The following is a 6,422-nucleotide window of genomic DNA, read 5'->3' on the forward strand; positions in this document are numbered from 1 at the left end:
AAGATGAGTGTCTTGTGGTGCAATGATGGGAGACTGTGATGCCAAAGTGAAGATGCAGGCATTCTCCCGCAGGCAGTGAGTTGCCTGGGAGGTCTTTGGGCAGGGAAGTAACAGGACTGGTCCAAGACTAAAACAGCACCTTGTAATGTATGTGTTCACTCACTCTCCAAAGGCGCATCGAGCTTTTGCTTAGCGAAGGCTGATTGTGTGTGTCAGCTGAGCTAGGCTGCAGCGCCCAGTTGTTTGGTCAACATGTTGCTGTGAGGGCATTTTATAGCCATGATTGTTGTCTGCACTCAGCTAAGTAAAGCAGATGTCCTCCCATCATGTGGGTGGGCCTCATCCAACCAGCTGACGGCTTCACGAGAGAAAACTGAGGTTTCCCGAGGGAGAAAGATTCTGCCTCTGACTGGCAGGCAAACCCTGTCAGAGTTTGCGGCCTGCTGGGCTGCCCTACGGACTTCAGGCTCTCTAGTCCTCACAATCACATAAGCTATTCCTTATCTGATGGGGTGCAGTCACAGCTCTTCTACTGCTCTCTACTAGGGGAAAATACTTGAGTTTTCCTTCTGTGCCTTACTGAAGCTCTAGCTTTTGAAGGTTTAACTGTCCAGACGGTCCCCAGACTGTGAATATGAATGACGTACATACAACCTGCAGGCACAAACCAACACTCAAAAAGCCTATTATATTAAAAATTCGAGGTACATGCAATGGTTCATAATAACGAACGGACCCTACTTTGTGATGCACATTAGCACTTTGTCATTATTATCACTGGGTTTTATGTTAAAGATATTGTCGTATATCTGGAAGTGTTTCTCTAGTGTTCCTTCTGTGTAGAAAGGCATGCTGTATGCTATACACTAAGACAACAAAACTGTGTCAACTTACACACAAATGAGACTGAAAGACCAACTGGGAAACAGAACTTGCCTGCAATCCAGACACTGCCTGTGTATACCAGTCACCACGGAGCTCACTTCCACTCATGGAAACTAATGCATTGCACAAGACACCTGCAGGCTGGTCTGCAATGCCTGGATTCTGCTGGAAGCAGTTAGGCCTTTCTAACGAGATACTCTCTAGGTACGTGTGAACAGTCAAGTTTCTGGTTAGGAGATGCAGGCTTAACCATTTACACTACTCAAGGGTGTGTGTGTGTGTGTGTGTGTATCTTATTGGTTCCTTTTGTTCTGTCTCTCTGGAGAACCCATGTGTGTGCCCTGACCCTCACACTATATGGCAGACCCTAAAGGGGGGGGGCACTAAGGAAATACACAGGGATAAGAGAAGGCCTCTCCCCAGGAAGCTATCCCCTGGTCGGGACACCAGGGTATCAGAGAGAAATTTCTGGGAGGTTACATACTCATAATAACCAGAATATGGAATGTTCATCATCACACAGAATATTTTATGATCTATCCTGAAGTACAATGCTGTCAGGATAGAATAATATCCATATGCCCAGAAGGAAGACCAGTTAATAATATTCTTCTTTAAATTTAAGCACCAACCACCAAAGCCAAAGATGAGGAAATACAAGATTTTTACCAACTTATGCACTCTGAAACTGACCAAACATGCAATCAAGATGTATTGATTTTCACTGGTGACTGGAATGGAAAAGTTGTTAGCAACAAAGAATCACCGGTAGTTGGAAAATATGGCCTTAGTGATAGAAATAGCGCTGGAGATCACATGGTAGAATTTTGCAAGACCATCAACTTATTCATTGCAAATACCTTTTTTCAACAACACAAATGGTAGCTATACACATGGACTTCACCAGATGGAACACACAGGAATCAGATTGACTACATCTGTGGCAAGAGGTGATGGAGAAGCTCAACATCTTCAGCCACAACAAGGCCAGGAGCTGACTGTGGAATAGACCATCAACTGCTCATATGCAAGTTCAAGGTGAAGCTGAAGACAATTAAAAGAAGTCTGTGAGAGCCAAAATATGACATTCATTATATCCCTCCTGAATTTAGAGACCATCTAAAGGATAGATCTGATGCACTGAACACCAATGACCAGAAACCAGAGGAATTGTTGGATGACATCAAGAGCATCATCCATGAAGAAAGCAAAAGGTCATTAAAAAGGCAGGAAAGGAAGAAAAGACCACAATGTTAGAAGAGACTCTGAAACTTCCCCTTGAATGGAGAGTAGCTAAAGCAAATGGAAGAAACGGCAAGATAAAAGAGCTGAACAGAAGATTTCAAAGAGCAGCTTGAGAAGACAAAGTCAGTTATTATAATGAAATGTGCAGAGACCTGGAGCTGGAAAACCAAAAGGGAAGAATATGCTCAGCATTTCTCAAGCTGAACGAACTGAAGAAAAAATTGAAGCCTTGAGTTTCAATATTGAAAGATGCTATGGGCAAAATGTTGAATGATGCAGGAAACAGCAAAAGAACATGGAAGGAATACACAAAGGCACTATACCAAAAAGAATTGGTCAATGTTCATCCATTTTGGGAGGTATGGTCAAGAACCAATGGTACTGAAGGAAGAAGTCAAAGCTACATTGAAGGAACTGGCAAAAAAAAAAAAAAACAAGGCTCCAGGAATTGATGGAATACCCATTGAGATGTTTCAACAAATGGATGTCATACTGGAGGCACTCTCTCGGCTATGTCAAGAGATTTGGAAGACAGATACCTGGCCCCTGACTGGCACAGATCCCTATTTGTACCCATTCCAAAGAAAGGTGATCCCACAGAGTGTGGAAATTATCAAATAATGTCATTAATATCACAGGCAAGTTAAATCTCACTGAAAATAATTTTAAAATGGTTGCAGCAGTATACTGCTGCAGAGAACTTCCAGAAATGCAAGCTGGATTCAGAAGGGAACGTGGAATGAGGGATACCATTGCTGATATCAGATGGATCCTGGCTGAAAGCAAAGAACACCAGAAAGACGTTTACTTGGGTTTTATTGACTATGCAAAAGCATCCAATTGTGTGAATCACAACAAATTATGGATAACATTGAGAAGAATGGGAATTCCAGAACACTAAATTGTGCTTATGAGGAACCTGTACATAGACCAGGGGTCTTTTGTGTGAACAGAACAAGGGAAGACTGCATGGGTTAAATTCAGGAAGGGAGTGTGTCAAAGTTGTATCCTTTCACTGCACTTGTTCAATCTGTATGCTGAAAAAATATTCTGAGAAGCTGGACTACATGAAGAAGAACATGGCATCAGGATTGGAGGAAGAATCATTAACAACCTGAGATACACTGGCAACATAACTTGGCTTGCTGAAAGTGAGGATGACTTGAAGTACTTACTGATGAAAATTAAAGACTACAGTCTGCAGTATGGATTACATCTTAATGTAAAGAAAACAAAAGTCCTCACAAATGGACCTATAAGTGCATCATGATAAATGGAGAAAAGAATGAAGTTGTCAAGGACTTCGTATTACTTGGTTCTACAATCAACACCAATGGAAGCAGCAGTCAAGACATCAGATGATGTATTATTGCAGTGGGCAAAACTGCTGCAAAAGACCTCTTTCAAGTGCTGAAGAGCAAAGATGTCTATCTGAAGACTAAGGTGAGGCTAACCCAAGCCATGCATGGTATTTTCAATCACCTCATATGCATGTGAGAGCTGGACAATGAATAAGGAAGACCAAGGAAGAGTTGATGCTTTTGAGCTGTGGTGTTGGCAAAGAATACTGAGTACCATGGATGCTAAAAGCACTAACAAATCTGTCCTGGAAGAAGTGCAGCCAGAATGCTCCTTGGAAGCAAGAATGGCCAGATTTCATCTCACTTACTTTGGCCATGTTGTCAGAAGGGACCATTCCCTGGAGAAGGATGTCATGCTTGGTAAAGTGGAGGGTCAGTGAAAGAGAGGAAGGCCTTAATGAGACAGATTAGCAAAGTGGCTACAACCAGGTAGAACAAGGACAGTGAGGCTGGCACAGGACTGGGCAGGGTTCCGTTCTGTTGTGCATTGGATCACTATGAGCCGGGGGCAACTTGAAGTGGTGTGGCTGATGCTCGGGACAAGGTGGCAGCCAGACAAGGGTCCCACGACCTGTGAACTGGCCCCACCTGTGAACTGGTGCTGGGAAGGTAAGTTTGGGCCCACGAATAAACAAGATGAGGTGGGGGGGGGCATACTAGGCATTACTAGGAGGCTGTGTCTCCGGGGGAGGGTGGGGAATGTGGTCTCCCAGGTTATTCTCAGAGAGAGGGCTGAGAGCCCCTGCTGTGGTGGGTAGGGGCAGAGGGCCAGCAAAGATTCTAAGAGGCAGGAAGTGAGCTGCAAGGACTCTGCTGAGACCCTGATGAAGCCACCTCTTCATGGTGCCTGACCCCTGACACCTGTGAAATCTGTCCACACTCGGGCCAGGAAGAGTCATTCCTGCCCCATGTATTACACAAGACATCTGCAAATTGGATACACGTTTCCTCCCTTTAAAAAATAATTTCCCTCCACCACTATACACAGACAATTTTACACCGAGGAGCCCAGGCTGCAGGGCTGGAATGGCTGACTGAGTGGAAAAGGCAGATGTGAAATGATCCCGCAGCAACGGAACTGCTTTCCAGAAAGTGCAATCAAATACTTGATACCTTGCTAATAGTGTGGTTATTAAACCCGCTGCTTTCATCCTTCCCAGAGAGCAAGGGAATGTACAAGGATTTGTAACACAATGGAAAATGGGAGATTATGAAAACGACCTCCTTGTTGTTAATATTTACAACACTTTACATTTCTAAAGGGTTCATGATCCTCTTTGAGCCGTCCCTCCTCCTCCCAGCTGCCTGCAAAGCATCTCCTCAAAGGGTTTTAATACTGATTATCCTCTTACATAAGAGGCTCTCCTCGCCCCACCTCGCCCCATCTCACCCCTGTCCCTATCCTTCCCAGGGGCCAGTCTGGGAGTCCTGGTACACTCAGACGCATCCTTTATCTGATATTCACCAGCTGTGTGACCTCATGCAAGGTGGCTCACCTCTCTGTGCCTCAGTTTCCCCCTGCTTGAATCCACAGTGGAAACAGTGCCATCTCCTAAAGCTGCTATGATGAGAAGGGAAATCCCCAAAGCAGAAGGGCTCCAGAGAGGCTCTGCCAGGCACTGAGTCTCAGGAACGTGCGCAGGCCACGTGGACTGGGCGAGGGCAGACCACGCCCATTGGGCGACCACGCCCCCTGCCGCAGACAAAGCCGTGCTACCTATGGGAGGTGAGGGCGGAAGCAGGAACGGCAGGTAAAACATGCTGGAAACTGCCAAGGGAGGGGCAGGGCAGCTGTTACTGATCGGAGGACTGGGTGACTGGTTTTAAAGTCTATTCACTCATTCATTTGTTCATCAAAGTAAGGCTAGCACTATGTGGGACAGAATCCTACAGTTGAACAGGCCTTTGGAGCTCAATTGGTCTCTTTCCTCTCCCTCCCAGTGAGCTTTCACCCTCTACCATTGCCAGCATTTTACAGATAAGTAAATTGAGGTTCATAGAGACAAAGTGACCATCTGAGCATGTCACAGGGCCAATCGGTGGCAGGCTGGGCACAGGAACATTGATCTCTTAAACTCTGCCTTCTCCACCCACAGCCACTCCAAATGCAAAGTCCCGGTCACAAGCGGCCCAAAGGTCACTGACAGAGAGGTTTTCTCTCAAGCACTGAGTGAGCAAAGTTGCCTGGTACCTACCTTCCCACCCATTAACTGCCCAATGTCCTAGTTTCCTAGTGCTTCTATACCAAAAAAAAAAAAAGAAGAAGAAGAAGAAGAAGAAGAAAAAGAAGAGGAGTTTGAAAAAAAAAAAACAGAAGAGTGTTGTGTCCAGCTGAGCAGGCCAGAGTCTGAATTCCGGGCTTTTAGGGGAAGCCCTTCTTTGTCTATTTCAGTGTGCAGCAGCTGCCAGTCATCCTTGCTTGGCATTCCTTAGTGCCTGTCTTCCCTTGTGTGTGCTTGTACCTGTTCCACTCTTCATATCAGACACCACTCAAAAGTCATGAGGTTTAGGGCCCACCCCACTGATACAACCTCATTAATAACACACAGAGAAGCCCTATTTCCAAACAGGGGCTATTTACACATACAGGGATGAGGACTTGCATATTTCTTTTTTGGTGACATAATTCAAATCATAACACCCTCCCACAAACATACGCCTTTCCCCAGAAAGGAGCCCTACATAACAAGGGGCCAGATGGCATCCAGGCCAGCCCAGTGGGGCAGAGCATAAAGGCAGGAAATGCTATGGACGCACAGACAAGGGAACAGACACCTCTCGTCAGCGTCTCCCTCCTCCCGGAGACAGTCTGAGCCATGGTGCCACGCGTCATCCTCTTCCACTCATACTTGCCTTTGGCCTGTGAGCTGGGATCCTGTGAGCCTGCACTCAATGCTGGCCCGCTCAGTAGCAGCAGCAGCAGTCCTTTAG

Source organism: Orycteropus afer, unplaced genomic scaffold, assembly GCF_000298275.1.
Source record: "Orycteropus afer afer isolate SDZICR_OR568_19922 unplaced genomic scaffold, OryAfe1.0 scaffold00587, whole genome shotgun sequence".
Taxonomy (NCBI): Eukaryota; Metazoa; Chordata; class Mammalia; order Tubulidentata; family Orycteropodidae; genus Orycteropus; species Orycteropus afer.